The following is a 17,144-nucleotide window of genomic DNA, read 5'->3' as shown; positions in this document are numbered from 1 at the left end:
GATTAAAGGATTTAAATCTATTGGGCGAGTATGGGGACTATTGTAGTTAAGTATGTATAATTGTGATCTTGAATCAAATTTTACGGTGGATTGTGAGACTTTAGGTGGATTTAGTTAGGTGATTATGATCTTGAGGAGATAGTCAAAGGTGTTCGATGGATTATCAGATTTTAGGGCTAGTAAGTGAGCGGTCTTGAACCAAATATCACGGGGATTATGATTAGGTGGATTTGGTTAGGTGGTTGTGATCTTTAGGAGATAGTTAGATATAGTCTGGTGATTATGATCTTGCGGGAATAGTCAAAGATGTTTGGTGGATTATTAGAAATATCTTTAATTATTCTTGGAACAAATTGGATTTAGTTAGGTGATTGTTATCTTGATGCAAATTTGACGATGGATTATGATTTTTTTGGTGGATTTAGTTAGGTAATTGTGATCTTCAACTATAAAGTGGATTATAAGATTTTAGGTGGATTTAGTTAGGTGATTGTGCTTTTGAGAAAATAGTTAGTGAGCATGATGATTATTCTATTGATGGATAAATAAATCTTTAATTAATTTTGGAGTAATTCGAATTTAGTTAGGTGATTGTTATCTTGAACCAAATTTTACGATGGATTTTGAGTTTTTGTTGGATTTAGCTAGGTGATTGTGATCTTCAGGAGATAGTCAAAGATGTTCGTTGGATTATGAAATTTTAGGTCTACTATGAGTATTGTTGTTATGGTGAATAAACATATTTTTAATTAATTTTGAAACACTTTGGATTTAGTTAGGTACTTAGGTGATTGTGATCTTGAAGCAAATTTGACCACGGATTATTATAAGATTTTGGTGGATTTTAGTTAGGTAATCGTGATCTTCAGGAGACAGTCAAAGATGTTTGGTGGATTAAGAGATTTTAATGTTTGGTGGATTAAGAGATTTTAGTTTCAGTATGTGAGCATGTTGACTCTATGTTGGCGGATAGACATATTTTAATCTTGGAACGCTTTGGATTTAGTTAGGTGATTGTGATCTTCAAGCATATTTACCGGTGGATTATGAGATTTTAGGTGATTGTGATCTTGAGGAGACAGTCAGAGATGTTCGATGGATTATGAGATTTTTAATCAAAAATGTTTGGTGGATTAAGAGATTTTAGTTCTAGTACGCGAGCATGGTGATTAATATGTTGATTGATAGACATATTTTTAATTGATCTTGGAACACTTTGGATTTAGTTGGATGATTGTAATCTTGAAGCAAATCTATCGGTGGGTTATGAGCCTTTAGGTGATTGTGATCTTAGGGAGATAGTTAAAGATATTCGGTGGATTATGAGATAGTAAAAATATTGGTAGATAAAGTTATATTCAATTAATCTTGAAATAATTTGAATTTAGTTAGGTGATTGTGTTCTTGAGCAAATTTGACGATGGATTTTGAGTGAATTTAGTTAGCTAATTGTGATCTTAAGGAATTATGAGTTTTTGGTGGATTTAATTAGGTAATTGTGATTTTGAGGAGATAGTCAAAGATGTTTGGTGGATTATGACATTTCAGTTCTACTAAGTGAGTTTGGTGATTATTATCTTCGTCGATAAACATATTTTCAATTAATCTTCGAACACTTTAGATTTAGTTAGGTGATTGTTATCTTCAGGCAAATTTACGGGTGGATTATATGATTTTAGGTGGATTTAGTTAGGTGATTGTGATTTTGAGGAGATAGTTAAAGATGTTCGGTGGATTATGATATTTTAGGTCTAGTATATGGATGGCTACTATTATATTGGTGGATAAACATATCTTCAATTAATCTTGGAATAATTTAAATTTAGTTAGGTGATTGTGATGTTAAAGCAAATTTGAAAATCAATTATGAGTTTTTGGTGGATCATGAGATTTTAAGTCTAGTATGAGCATGCTTACTATGTATTGATGGATAAATATATCTTTAATTGATGAAACAATTTGTGATTGTGATCTTGAAGCAAATTTGATGATGGATTATGAATTTTTGTGTGGATTCACTTAGATGATTATGATCTTGAGGAGATAGTAAAAAATGTCCAATGAATTATGAGATTTTAGATCTAGTATGTGAGTATAATGATTATTATATTGATGGATAAACTTATCTTCAATTCATCTTGGAACACTTTTGATTTAGTTAGGTGATGGTGACTTGAAGCAAATTTGTCTGTGGATTATGATAATGATATTATAGGTGGATTGAGTTAGGTGATTGATGTTGAGGAGATACTTAAAGATGTTCAGTGGATTATGAGATTTTACATCTACTATGAGCATGGCTACTATTATATTGGTGGATAAACAGATCTTCAATTAATCTTGCAAAATTTTGGATTTAGTTAGGTGATTATGATCTCGAACCAAAATTCACATTGTATGATAGAATTTTACGTGGATTTAGTTAGATGACTATGATCTTGAGATAGTAAAAAATGTTCGGTGGATTATGAGATTTTAGGTCTAATATGAGCATGGCTACTATTATATTGGTGGATAAATAGATCTTCAGTCACTCTTGCAACAATATGGATTTAGTTAGGTGATTATGATCTTGAACCAAAATTCACGGTGGATTTAGTTATGTGACTGTGATCTTGAGGAGTCAAAAAAGTAGATCTTTAGGTCTAGTAAGTGAGCATTATGATTACTCTATTGATGCATAAGTAGATCTTTAGGGATCGGCTGGTGGACAGTACGAAACAACCGGACTTGTGGAAGATGTCGTCCAAGAGACACCGGTGACGATGTACATAGCAAGCAATGAACTCATGAAGGTAATAACCATGCTAACTGTAACAAATCTAGCTCTATGCCAATATCTCTGTTGTAGTAAAAAATGTCTTATTTAATAAATGACATGCTTGTTTATTTTCTCTTTTGACAGTCAAATCCTGCTATGTATGTGCTGAGGGAGAGAATAAGAAAGAGTCTTCAATTTTCCCTTTATTTCGCTTTTAGCTCTAGTTTTCTTGCAATTATGGCATAACTGCGCAGCATCACAACTTCGAAGACTTGAATGAAAATGGATTATAATCTGCAGGTCATCCACAGAAGTGTACGGGCAGGACAAAAGCGTCTTGGGCAGCTAGCCAAGTGGAAAACAGCCGAGGAGGTTGCTACACTAGTTCGATCACTTCCCGTTGAAGAGCAACCAAAGCAAATTATTGTGACAAGAAAGTGTATGTTGGAAGTCCATGTGTCATTCCAAGCTTGCTTGAAGATTGACAAGTTTTCTCTCAAGGCTACGGAACCGCAGATGGTTCTTTATAACATATACGATGACTGGTTGAAAAGTATCTCGTCCTACACTGCATTCTCTCATCTTGTGCTTATACCACGAGCATCACATGTCAATAATGAGAAGGCCAAGATGTTGCTGAAGCCCGACAAGGCAATGGTTACGGAACCGCATCATATCTGGGCCATCAATCTTTGACTGATGAGTAGTGTCTGAAGGTGGAATGTGCGCTCAGGGTCTCACTCTTTCAGATTATGGAAAGAAAAACAATGTTAATACTTCTGCTCCACCGTCACAGCAGAGGCAACAGATAGCCGAGATTGAGAAACAGGTAAAACTGATTCAAAGTAGTGATGCATGGTTGCAGCTCCTGAGAAATACAGACAGACCACTCAGTTTATTGCAAGTATTTCTTCAATTCAGTTTATTACTGGATGTAGTTATTTGAAAAAATGCAATATTCTTGAGTCGTTCACAATTTGCATTCATGGGTGCAGTTTATTTCATGGCAAAGAAGATTGGTTATATGAACTTATATCAGAGAAGTGCACCTACGTAGAATCTAGGGACACAGGATGCAGGTTTCCTGTATGGGCAGGATAATCACCAAGTGGAGATGAGATGCATATCCATTCCGCCACAGCATGGTGAGTTGGCCGGCAAATCTCCCAGATCATGAGTTCCTTGCTGACTTGGAGCCGTTGGGACCCAGACGAATGAAGCTCCTCAGCTACCACCTCAGGTTTGTCTCCTACCATTTGTATCTTCAAACCCAACCTTGTGATTCTTATCCAGAATCAAAATTAAGTAGCTGAATTTCAGTGTACAATTCTGTAATGCCTGATCAAGCAGATTTATGTCTTCCCAGGAGAGACAGACATTCGAATTCTGAATGTGAATATTAAAATGCATGTTATACAAAATTCAATCTTTCCAACTCACACTGCACTGTACATACAAATTTATTGCTGTTGGTTCTTTTGTTTCTTGTGCATTTTACAAGTAATTTTTTCCCCCTGGGATAGTTTCAGTGCTGAATTGTTGGATCTGTTGTTTTTGGCAAATTCTGGCAGTATAGTCCTTTTTTGCCTGTGAGCCAGTGTCGCTACTGAACTGTATTCTCTGTAGTTTCTTTCTTGCACATTCTGTTACAGAGTGCTTTTTTTTGGTATGATCCATCATATACTGAACTGTTCGTTCTGTTGTTCGTTGCAGGATTTGACATCAGATGCTAAAATTTTGGAGAGAAGAACAAGCAGTGGGATGGTGACAAGTGCATCATTTTGACCTGTCGGTGAACATCTTCAGTCAGTGGTTATGCTTGCGAGAACAAAAAACCTATCGTGGTCAGTGGTCATTGCTTGTCAAACTAAATCGTTATCGTCAAGCAGATGTTTTGCTTGGTGTTGTCATCTTTGTCTCGTTGTTGCTTTGTGATTTGAGCTGCTTTGTTGAAGCATCTGGTTGCTCTTGTTCTTAAGATTGGACTAGTTGCAGATTTATGTTGCTAGATTGGATTACTTGCAGATTTCTGAGAGCAAATCAATTGTTCTGGGCCTGGGGATGGTGATGCCTTGAAGAGTGTGGTCAAAACGAGCCAGGAGATCACCATCCCCACGCCCTATCATTTGATCATCAATAGAACACTGCAGCATCAACATAACTTTTAACCATCTTGGCACTGACGATGATGCCTCACACCTAGAGATAGACGCAAGGAAATAAGACTGCTGTTGGATCATATCAATATGAGCCTCCTTTCTGATCTTATGCACAATCCTTCACAGTACAGGACTGCCTTTGCTGTTCTGAGCCTTGTTGCGTGCGTGCGTGTTTCTTCTTCTTTTTGACTACAGTTGTTTTGTCAGTAACTTGGATTATGAGGCAATGGATGGTTTCAACTCACTATATCTTGCGGATACTTTGAGTGCCTCAAAGCACTGGTTTGTCGATATATTACTGTTAGACATTCAAATGTACTAGATTAAGTAAGGGAAAGAAAGGCAACTTACCAAGCAAAGCGTTGTACGAAAATGCAGCAGCAGTTGTGGGCATGTCAAACAAAATGTAATTTTGTTTTCATGTTGTATCGCTTGTATTGGTAAACATGCACACAAACTTGATGATTTTGTATTATCCTGTAACTTTCTTCAGATTTTCTTTTTGTTAAAGAACACACTTTTAATTTTCTAGCATAGTTGTACTTCACGGATCAGGTTCAGTCTTGTGACCTTCACAGTTAGTACTAGCTCACGTACCTCATCATAGTGGACTGCTCACTTAAACTCTTGGTTATTACTTATGTGCACGGTATCTGATTAGATCATGGCACATTGTTATCATCACAACTAACTCATCTCCGAGTTGTTTACATAAAGACCTCAATCAATGGCAGTCTCGACTCTACACTGTGGTCTCTGGTATCGGCTAGCTTCACTGAATATTTTTTTTACTGAAGAACATCCAAGGTACATGCACAAACCAAACTCTGCTGGCTTCACTGGATATTTTTACTCCTGTCAGTTTGCAGTAGAGAGAGATGCATAGATGGTTTTCCTCAGTGTGGTGCTTATGTGCTTGTCTTGCTGTTTGGTTGTGTATGGCTCACAAGACCAAAAGCTCTGCATCATCCTCTACAAGCAGAACAGAACCACCATGGTTGTGTGCCGCTGGTGCGTATGATTTGAAACGGCATCAAAAACTGGTACTTCCGTTTGTCTCTAGTACTGACCATCTCTTGTGATCCTTGATGCAGGCCGCCGAGTACCAATTCTACTACGATGATTTCCACCGGTACTGCCTCATGGCTTCTCTGCAAACTTGTTACCTCTTTCTTCTCTTTGTCAGTAATCCAGGGATTTTCTTTTTTTGGAATGAAGATGTCGAATAACTTTTTGTTGGGTCTGCAGAGGGTGTGGGTGTCGTCTACGTTAGCTCAGGTGTTGGCTTGTTTTTTTGATCAAGATCAACTCTTGGAAGCTCTAGAAGGTTGACGAGTATGGGTTCTACTTTAGTGTCCTACCCTACACGAGCTTCTGTACTCTAGGTATGATACTGGCCCTTGCTTGGCTATTGTCATGCATTTTCTTTTATTCTTTACAGCTTATGTATGTTTGCTTATTTATTACTCCCTCCGTTCCTAAATACTTGTCTTTCTAGGCATTTCAACAAGTGACTACATACGGAGCAAAATGAGTGAATCTACACTCTAAAACATGTCTACATACATCCGTATGTAATAGTCATTTAAAATGTCTAGAAAGACAAATATTTAGGAACGGAGGGAGTAGTTGGTTCTGATTCCTGAACAATTATCCATACAATGGTGTATGCTTGTGAAAACTGAATATGTGGCATGTGAAAGAGGAATGCAATTTTGTTTTCATATTTTAACTCCGAAGGACCATGACTTGCATCAGTTGTTCTGGTAAACGTGAACAAAACTTGATGATCTTGTAATATCATGTAACCTTGCTTCAGATTTTCTTTTTGTTAATGAACACACCTTTTATTTTCCAGCATAGCTCTAGCTCACATATCAGGTTCAGTCTCATAATTAGTACTAGCACACGTACCCCATGAAAATGAAATGCTAACTTGAACTTTTGATTATTTTAAAGCATTTTTTCAAATTCTCAAACATTTTTTATATTTTAAATTCTTGAACACTTTGTGAGACCGGTCGGACCCTTCCCCGGACCCTGCGCAAGCGGGAGCTACATGCACCGGGCAGCCCTTTAAATTCTTGAACATTTTGTATATTTTGAAGCATTTTAAAAAAAAATCAAACAATTTTTTTGGGGGGGGGGAAATTAAATTCATGAGCATTTTCTCAATCCAGAAAAATATTTAAAATTCCTTGAAAAAATTAAGAACTTTATGAAATCCTGAAGATTTTTTAAAGAAGCAAAAAATAAAAACAGAAAAAAGGAAATGAAAAAAATAGGAGCGCCCCGCCCCGCATATGGGCTAGCCTAAAACGCGCACGGGAACATGGGCTGTGCGTGGGCTCCTTTCAGGAGCCTCCCCAACGATCACATGGGGTGGGTTGAGAGGACGCCATTTGCATGCTCTCAGCCACCGCCATGTGTTGCGCTCTAGGTGCTTCCTCTGTATTTTGTTTTTATTTCATTTTTCCACACATTTTTGGCTTTTTAAATGGTTTTTTCCCAGGTTCTTTCAACTTTTCAGTTTTTCACTGGTCTTTCTTAGTTTTTTGACAAAAAATGAGAAAAGAAATTTGTGTGAAAAACATGTTTTTTTCGTGAGACTCGGAAACGGAAAAAATACTTTTTTTTTCTTTCGTGAGAGGCATGATTTTGCTTATGCAAGAGGCACAGCCGTGCCATTTCAGAAAAGGAAAAATAATGTTTTCATTTTTTTTTTCTGTGAGAGGCACGGTTTTGCTTTGGTGAGAGACATGGCCGTGTCTCTCGAAAACTAAAAAAAAACATGTTTTCTCTTTTTTGTTCTTTCATGAGAGACACCATTTTGCTTCCGTGAGAGGCACGACCATGCCTCTCGGAAACGAGAAAAAACACGTTTTCTCTTATTTTTTCTACGAGAGGCACGAATTTTCTTTCGTGAGGCACGGATTTGCTTCCAGGAGAGGCGAGGTAGTGCCTCTCGAAAATGTTTTTTTTTTGTGATTTTTTTCGTCAAATGTATTAACACGGGATCTAGTTTTGTAGATCTCGACGCGAATAATCCAGCGGTGAAAACGGTTTGAGATTTGGGCGTATAGTTTAAGAGATAAAACGTTTTGAGTAAATGATCTAAAAAAAGAGAACTCTCAGGTTACGACAAGTAGCGCACATACAGCGTCACTTGTCGAAACTTAAAAAGGTGGGAGTGATATTTACAAGGAGTACTCTTTAATTACTAATTTCGGGGAATAAGAGGTCTCTCGTGGGACGCCTTGAAAGTAAAACATACCCAGGATTGATTATTACCACGCAAAGCGGACATAGAAATGAATTGCGCCTCTGGTTGGGGCTTGTGTGGGGGCTTTGTTCTATTACTCGCATGCTCAGCTCTTTTCTAGTTTTTAAAGTCTATTTATGAAGTTTTGGGCCTAATAATGATGTCCACACATCATGATTATACTTGTGTGGATAGATTTCTCGTATACGGACGCGACTAACCACCAGCACCAGTCGATTGGTGGTTAGCGACAAATCCGCACGATCGAAAACCTGCGTCCCTCCCCGCGCGTGACCCACTGTTCAACCCATTTTTGTACCATTTAAGTCAAAATCGTTATGTGTGGCACTTTAAAAAAAAAGAGAGAGAGAGCCATGCATATTCACACATACTTGATACCAGTCATTAGCAGCTAATCGTCGTTTCTTCATACGCATGTAGGTACAGTTAGTTTGTTTAGCTCGTATATCCATCTATACATGCACGTAAGCATATCATCAACGCATGCGCAAGTACACGTACATGAATACCGGCGCCCTGGCCGGCGCGTATTTATACATCTCCGAATACCTACGTGTACCTCAGCTTGGAAATCATGTACCATCGGCGATCAGGTATGTACGTATTGTTTTTCTTTTGATTTTCTTTTGCATGCAGACTTGTAGGAAGTACGGTCTATACACAGCCCGGCTATATGCGGCGTCCGCGACAGCCGGTACGTACGCCTGGTTAGCCCGTCGGAGTGTGCACGTCAAAAAAAAGAAGAAGAAGATAAGCATCAACGGAGCTGCTGAGACTACGCAAACGATTCATCTCTATCTAGTCCACAGAAATCGGAACGACCAAACGGTTGCTGCACCATCGCCGTAGCTACCCCTCTCGGCCTATAAATACAGGGGAGGCAATAGCGAGAGGGGAGGGCACATCCATTCGTCGCCGGTGCTACATTCATCCGTCGCCGGCGCACTCACCAGCCACCAAGCACGCATCCATCCAACTCACCAGCCAGCCATCACGCCCATCCATCCAACACACGGCAAACCCCTCACAAAACACCAGAGGCAAAACGCATCTTGCAGGAACCGCAGCCGCAACGGAGACCGGCGGCCATCCGTACAAGGGCGGCAAGGACTTCGGCGACATGAACACCAAGCTCACGTTTCCGAAGGGTGAGATTTTGATCTAATACATCTATTTCCTTCTGTCTCCTCTCTAGCATGCATGCGCTACGCGGAAAATATGTGCCGGTCACCGGAGATGACCCTTGTGTGATCCCATCGCCGCCGCCGGAAATGACGGCTCCGAAACAGTAAACTGCATTGATACCGCCGGAGATCGTCTACGCCAAGCCTTTTATTTTCAGGTGTCATGTTCTTAGCTGGAGATGACTCAGGAGCTGCCGGAGCTCGCCAACTACGCGGCTCAACCGCTAGCCCTGGCGCTCTACCATGGCGGCCTTCATGGCGCTCGGCGAATAGCCCAAGGTGTACAGGTCGCGACGCACAAATTGCGACGAACAGGACGGCGACATGAACACCAAGCTCACGTTTCCGAAGGGTGAGATTTTGATCTAATACATCTATTTCCTTCTGTCTCCTCTCTAGCATGCATGCGCTGCGCGGAAAATATGTGTCGGTCACCGGAGATGACCCTTGTGTGATCCCATCGCCGCCGCCGGAAATGACGGCTCCGAAACAGTAAACTGCACTGATACCGCCGGAGATCGTCTACGCCAAGCCTTTTATTTTCAGGTGTCATGTTCTTAGCTGGAGATGACTCAGGAGCTGCCGGAGCTCGCCAACTACGCGGCTCAACCGCTAGCCCTGGCGCTCTACCATGGCGGCCTTCATGGCGCTCGGCGAATAGCCCAAGGTGTACAGGTCGCGACGCACAAATTGCGACGAACAGGACCATTGTGAACAGGTTCACGGCAAAGGATACACAGGCGTACAGGTTTTGCATCACGTTCTTGGAGGAGACGGCATGGCGGAACCGGAGCTCGCTGACGACGCAGCCCGAGTCTCGCTTTTCCCTTCATGATGCATAGATTGCGATGAACAAGGACACGGTGGACAGGTTTTGTGTCACACTCTTGGAGGGGACGGTGCGGCGGAACCGGAGCTCGCCGACAACGCAGCCCCTGCCTTTCCCATCACGATGTACAGATCCTTGGTGGAACCAATATCCGCAACGACGGGTCTAAGACCGGTTCTTCCTTTAGGGGGCCCGCGTCCCCGACGAACAGGTCAATGGCGTACAGATCCATCACTGAACCAAAGATTGCAACGACGTTGTCCAAGACCGGTCCCTCCTTCGAGAGGCGCACCCACTATGGCGGACAGGTCCTTAGTGTACAGGTCCATGGCATCGCTGGCGCACAGGTCACTCTTTCACGTAGTACCAGCCCAAGGCGACGCGGCCTTTGCGACACCACTTTCCACGGCCCTGTGAGGCGGCGCCTTTGCCTTGGCAGACCGTCAAATACTTGGCGTCTAGCCAAGATGAGGCGCCAACCACCCCGGCCACGCCAATGTGAGCGTGTGTCCATTAGTTTTTACACTGACGCCGGTCTCCTCAAACCGTTACTCCCGCAAGGCGTAGCCTCTTGAACACCCCGATGAAGCAACAGGTCATCAAGAAGTCTGAGCCGACCGCGACCCATGCTACCCCAACACCAACTACTCCAACGCCGCCAAGACCGACGAGGCACGACGGCCAGGGCAGGCGCGGCCACCGCTAAGGCCATGCCACTTGCGGCGCGTGTACCGACGAGGACACGGGCTCTGCCGCTGCCCACACACACATCACCATCATCATGCATGGAGGACGAGAAGCGAAGACAACGAAGACGACCACACAGCTTAATTGGAGGTATCTCGCGAAGCAACCCGCGGGAGTAATTAACCGGGAGCCTTCCGAGGCCCCGGGAACCAGGAGACCGCAATCGCCACAGTCAGGCAGGCCACGCTAGTAGGCCACGGAGCGCATATGTAAAGGGATCTTGTAATTTTGTTTCTCCAGTGAGAGATTAATAAAGTGCATGTTTCCCTCTGTTTATTTGTGTACTTAGTACACTGGCACGCCCACAATTTTTTATTTCCCTTGGCGCGTAGAGAGATAATAACACGATAACCATCATTGTTTGTTATTATTTTTCTTGTCAAACAAAATGGCACGCCCGGTGGGACCTGGTTCTCCTCCCATCTCTGCTTCGCTGTGGTCGTCTGAATCGTCTTCGCCCGTCTCCCAATCCACACAGCATGCTGCATGACAAGGCATCGGCGAGGATTTCCGTTGATCGAGATCCCTTTTTCTGCAGGTGGACTCTCACACGGAAGCAACTGGGAGCCATCGGTGCTTTAGTTTGGATCGATGCCAGCAATGATGGTCATCGAGCTCGGTGACAAGGTCTACGTGCATGAAGCTCAAGATCCTGCGCAGTTCCAAACTGTGCAATCGAGGAAGGCGCAAAGGCGGGAGGCCGCCAAGGCAAAGAAGGAGCGTCGCGAGCTAATGCTCGAGGCACGTGCCTTATTGAAGGAGTCGACAAGGGCGGATATGAAAGGAGACGTGGAGGCGGCTCAACGCCTTTGCGCCAAGGCTGCCAACAGGCGGGCAAGAGCGGCGTCCCATCACGCCCCTACCCCATTTCCACACTGGAAGCCTTCACGACCAGCACCCCGACGCACCGAGGTTGAGCTGCTCGAAGGTTTGGAGGCCATCGCCCAGAACTTGCGGAAACTCATGGCGAACGCACGTTTGTCGGAAAGCCCGCACCCTCTTCGAAACTATAGGAGGAAGTATCGCAAGGTACAACGACTCCACCAGCAAATTACCTCACGCCTTGCTCAGAGCACGGTGCCTGAGGAGGATTGGTCCCTCGGAGCAAGGGATTTGGCAGACAAGGTGTTCACTTACCAGAGCACCCAGGCCCCTCCGTACGACTTGTTCCCTGATGACTGGGCGCACGAGCCAACCAAGATCAAGCAGCTGGTGAGGCGGGCCATTATGAAGGAGTTCTGGAAGCGGCGTTCACGCAAGGAGCCTGTTCTACCGGGCCCTACAGTCTCCATCAACCTTGAAGATACTCGACGGGGGGCATGGGCGCCATGCCTCCACACCTCCGCGGTTGACGGGTGATCTCTCACCACCAACAACAGGTTTTCTGTCCTTCGCCATGAAGCACCGGCGCCATGTGACGAAGACCTGCGGCGAGAATTTCGCCAACTCCAAGAGCAGATGAACAACATCCAGAGGCGGCTACTTGATCCCGCGGCACCAAGTACATCATCAACACAGGGTGCAGGAGGGACCAGACGTCAAGCCCTGAGTCATCGCCCTCAACATGAGCGCCACATGTTGGCACCTCGACGACCACTGTCACCAACCCGACACTTTCAACAACGGAGGCATCCCAACATGCCCCCACATTGGAACCGATGGTCAAGACACCAGGAGGAAGAAAGGAACACACAACCCACTTAGCAATGGCGACCACGGGAGCCTTCGCGACCGACGCTTCCACCACGACCATCTTCTCCCAGGCGGGGAGATCGACCACAACTACAGGTAACGATGGACAGGACTTCCTCATCCACGCGACGACCTGCACCACCACTTCTCCCCATGCCACCAGTGCCAGTAAGGGCTGGCGGCGTGCCGATGGATAACCAATGCAAGCGCGAGAGGCGCCGGAGAAACCGCCAAGTTCTATATAAAGAACTAGAGGACTTAGTCCTTTGACACACCCAGGTACGCCTACGACCCGATGGCGCGATCGTTCAAGAAAATGACAGAATCAGGTTCCGCATCTCCCCCGACTTTGAACGGCATGAGCGGTATAACTACCTGCTCAGTCGTTTGGCGCCGAAACCGCGCAAGTCCTCGACAAGCAGTGCAGAGCAAAGGAGCAAGGAGATGCCTTCTTCATCCCTTCCCCCAAAATACGGTGAACAGGTGAAGGTGTCTACGACACCACCCCCATTGGAGGACCGGAAGACACCGCCCCCGACGGCCACACCGATGGACGGCATTGAAGTAACCAAGTTTACGACCTCCACCAACAACGAAGCGGCTCCTGATGCTACATCCAAGTCCGCTCTCGAACCAGATGCAACACTTCCCACGAATCCTCTTCTTGTTCCTTCTGATAGGTTGGACCAAGATGGGGAGGCTAATAAGCTTCAGCACGAGGCAGACAAAGCGAAGGAGCCAGTTGAGAAGAACCTTGCTTTGTGTGGTACACTAGGAGTGCAACCCAGTCAAGAATCAAGTAATGGATGGCGACCTCTTCGCATCACCCAGGAGTTTGGCTATCCTTCAGATGAAGAGATAGTGCCAAACCCTAAAGCGGACTTCTGGAAGACTTTCTTACCCCGCCTCGGCCATGTGTGTGCATGGTTCAAAGGAGCAGGGGGGGCCTAAGACAAGCTCTTCGACATCACAAGAAGGTGCAAGATCCAAGGCCCCATGTCTTCCTGTAACTGCAGGCAAAGGATCGCTAGCGGATGGAAGCACTTCACGACATCGAGACATATCACCACGCCGCTACACCGACATCAATGCTCGTCTTCCTGAAGACCCTAATGAACTTCACCAGGTTGCAACTCGGCCTGGAGCGAACACGCGACTGAGGTCCATTGCACGTCAGAGTGTAACTAATGGGCCTGCTGAAGGTGGAGATCACCAAGATGGCCCTGACGACGAAGAGAGCTTCTCTGACTCATCTTCTTTGCCTTCGTTGGAGAGGCACCCGAACTCCCCTCCTTACCAAGAGATTATCCTGTCTGATTTCTCAGACTCCGAAGATGGCATTAGAGATCTCCACACCGTGCCAGTTCGCATGGTGAACAGTGGCGGTGCCCCTGAAGATCCCGGTGCCGTCGTCCAGGAGCCAGGTGCCGCCAATGTAGTAGCTGCGCGTCAAGCTTCCTTAGAAGAACAGGTCAGGGACCAGCGGCAGGCAATCAACCAGTTGTCGTCAAAGCTTGACCATTTCATCGAGCTCATGATGAACAACCAAGGTGCTCCATCACGAGGCGCACCGCGACAGGTGGTGGATCCACAAGAAGAAGAGCTACTTGGTGACACTCATGCAGTGCCGCCTCTTAATGATGTGCGTCAATGCCAAGACCCTAGCATGCACGCTCGACCGTTGGTTAGCCCCGTTGGTTCTGCCAACGTGGCGCCAAATGCAAGCATGTTGAAGGACTGCCACGACATTGTTGAAGATATGGTGGCCAAAAAGTTCAAGCAAATGACAATAGATCAAGCACCTCGCACCTCCGAGAGCGAGCTAGAGAAGCCTTATGAGGCGTGGCATGACATGGTGGCATACCCCTCAGGGTGGCACCCACCGAAGTTTCGCCAGTTCGATGGAACCGGTGATGCAAGGGAGCACTTGGCGTACTTTGAGGCGGCATGCGGCGACACGGCAAACAGCTCGTCACTCCTCTTGCCTCAATTTTCAAGGTCGTTAACAGGACCTGCATTCCATTGGTACAGTCGTTTACCGATCGGATCCATTGGAAGTTGGGCGGGCATGAAGGAAGTCTTCAAGAAGCACTTCGTCGCCATGAAGAAGGACTTCTCCATCGTTGAGCTGGCGCAAGTTCGACAACGACGAGATGAGTCCATCGACGACTACGTCATCAGATTCCGCAACAGCTATGTGCGCCTCGCTAGAGAGATGCACCTTGAGGACGCCATCAAGATGTGTGTCCATGGGATGCAACAACATTGGTCACTTGAGGTCTCTCGGCGTGAGCCTAGAACCTTCAGTGCCCTAAGCACGGCGGTAGCAGCCACGAAGCTTGAGTTTGAGAAATCACCGCAGATAATGGAGCTCTACAAGAATGCCAGCGCATTCGACCCTGCCAAGCGCTTCGCCGCGACATCCAAGCAAGCTAACAATGGGGGCAAGCTGAAGGCGCCGGCGGAAGTAAACACCACTAAGATCTTCTCGTCTGCACCCCAAGGCCAGGTGCCCGTCTTGGGAGCAAGAGGCGAACAGGCAGCAGGAAGACAACGCCCGTCGATCCAGGAGCTCCTCAAGAAGCAGTACATCTTCCGTCATGAACTTGTCAAGGACATGTTAGTCAGCTAATGGAGCATCGAGCATTGAACCTTCCAGAACCTCGGAGGCCCGATCAGGTACGGATGACTGATAATCCATTGTTTTGCCCATATCACAGCTATGTGGGTCACGTCATCGAGGATTGTGTCGCCTTCAAAGAATGGCTCCAAAGAGCTGTTAATGAGAAGAGGATCAACTTGGACCCAGAAGCCATCAACCCGGACTACCACACGGTGAACGTGGTGAGTGTGGCCTCATCCCCTGCACCAGGTCAAGAGATGGAGCACGAAGAAAAGTGGGTGCCACTCGCGCATGTTGAAGACCAGCTATCTAGCCTCATTCTGTCCACGACGCAAGCACTTCCACTCCATCAGGGGGCAACCCCAGCCATCCACAAGGAGGAGCCTTGGAGAATGGTTCGCCGAAAGCCGTACCCGAGGAGCCTTCCACCTCGACCTCCACGCGCAGCTCCCATGGCGCAAGCCACCCCAAGGATCCTAAGACGAGTTGACCCGAGTCAACGCCGCCCTCCACCAAGATTCGTCCCTAAGTCGGAGGGAAACGAGTCGTTCCCACGGCCAGGGCGCGTGTTACCCACCTTGGAGCAGTTCATGCCACACGCTTGAGTGCAGGTACTGGCAAAGGGGAGGCAAGAAGACCAAGAAGGAGCTAGACCATCCCAATCATCAAACATCGAAAGCTGCAATCCTCAGCTATAGCGACACACCTAGCTCTGATTCGGAAGATGTGTTCACACCCGAAGAGCAAGAGGTGTTCCATGCTGAAGACACGAAGAAGGACGTGCAAGCAGAAGAGGTGAACATGAACTTGCGTGGAGGCAAGGTTCTACCTGAGCCACTGAAGATCAAGCCAACAAGGGTGCCCAAGCCGGCTGCCTCAAAAGAGGCGCCCTTGCAAGAGGAAGTGCATGAAGAACAAGGCCAAGGGAAGACGAAGCAACATGACGTCGACTACAACATCATCGCTCACCTCAAGCGAATCCCCGCACTTTTGAGTGTGCATGATGCCCTGATGATGGTGCCCGACCTTCGCACAGCCCTCATCAAGGCGCTTCAAGCTCCGGAGCTCTACGAGGTGTCCATGGCGAAGCATCGCCTCTTCTCCAATCCCCTATCCGTGAATGAAATAACATTTGACGAGGAAGACAAGCTCATAGATGATAGTGACCATAACCGACCGCTCTACGTGGAGGGTAACATTGGCACTGCACACCTTCGCAGGATCCTCATCGACCCAGGGTCTGCCATGAATATCCTGGCCCTTCGGAGCTTGACGCGGGCTGGTTTCACGGTGGACGACTTGGAGTCCACAGATGTAATGATCTGCGGCTTCGACAACCAGGGAAAGCCAACGTTGGGCGCCATCACGGTGAAGATCCAGATGTCTACGTTCAGCTTCAAGGTGCGGTTCTTCGTCATCGAAGCGAACACCTCCTACTCGGCCCTTTTGGGGAGGCCGTGGATTCACAAGTATCGCGTCGTGCCATCCACTCTTCACCAGTGCCTAAAGTTCCTCGACACCCAAGGCACGTAGCAGCGCATCATCGACAACATCTCTCCTTACACTGTGCAGGAATCTCACCATGCAGATGCAAAGTATTACTTCCCTGTAGAAGGCAGCGACCAACAGTTAGGGCAGACGACACCTTTGGCTGATGTCTTGATCAAGCAAGGTGTGGCACCGGCGGCCGAGATAAAGCGCCTCCTCATGCCGTGCTCACCTTCCGGAGCAAAGGACTCCTTCCCGCGAAGTCACAGGAGCCAAGGACATAGGCGATCATCCTCAATAGGGCGCCATGACTCCAATCGCTCTACCCCTGCAGAGATCGGGAGCTCTACTTCGACCTCGCGTGGGACAGGATCCTTT

At 46.2% G+C, this 17,144-nt stretch overlaps 1 long non-coding RNA gene across 6 annotated transcripts; it reads left to right on the top strand.

Moving 5' to 3' along the window:
* Nucleotides 1-2,693: 2,693 nt before the first annotated feature.
* LOC119318507 lies at nt 2,694-6,723 on the top strand. Of its 6 annotated transcripts, none has more exons than XR_005154143.1 (8): nt 2,695-2,795; nt 2,906-2,919; nt 3,062-3,590; nt 3,757-4,001; nt 4,475-5,931; nt 6,015-6,052; nt 6,169-6,305; nt 6,419-6,723. It is a non-coding gene; the product is annotated as an uncharacterized LOC119318507 (long non-coding RNA). The 6 variants fall into 6 exon arrangements; XR_005154145.1 differs by having other exon boundaries at nt 2,906-3,590; nt 4,475-4,605; nt 5,655-5,931; XR_005154144.1 differs by having other exon boundaries at nt 2,906-3,590; nt 4,475-4,605; nt 4,787-5,931.
* Nucleotides 6,724-17,144: the final 10,421 nt, after the last annotated feature.

Source organism: Triticum dicoccoides, chromosome 6A (assembly GCF_002162155.2).
Source record: "Triticum dicoccoides isolate Atlit2015 ecotype Zavitan chromosome 6A, WEW_v2.0, whole genome shotgun sequence".
NCBI classification, from domain to species: Eukaryota; Viridiplantae; Streptophyta; class Magnoliopsida; order Poales; family Poaceae; genus Triticum; species Triticum dicoccoides.
This window is presented reverse-complemented; position numbering and strand designations above follow the sequence as displayed.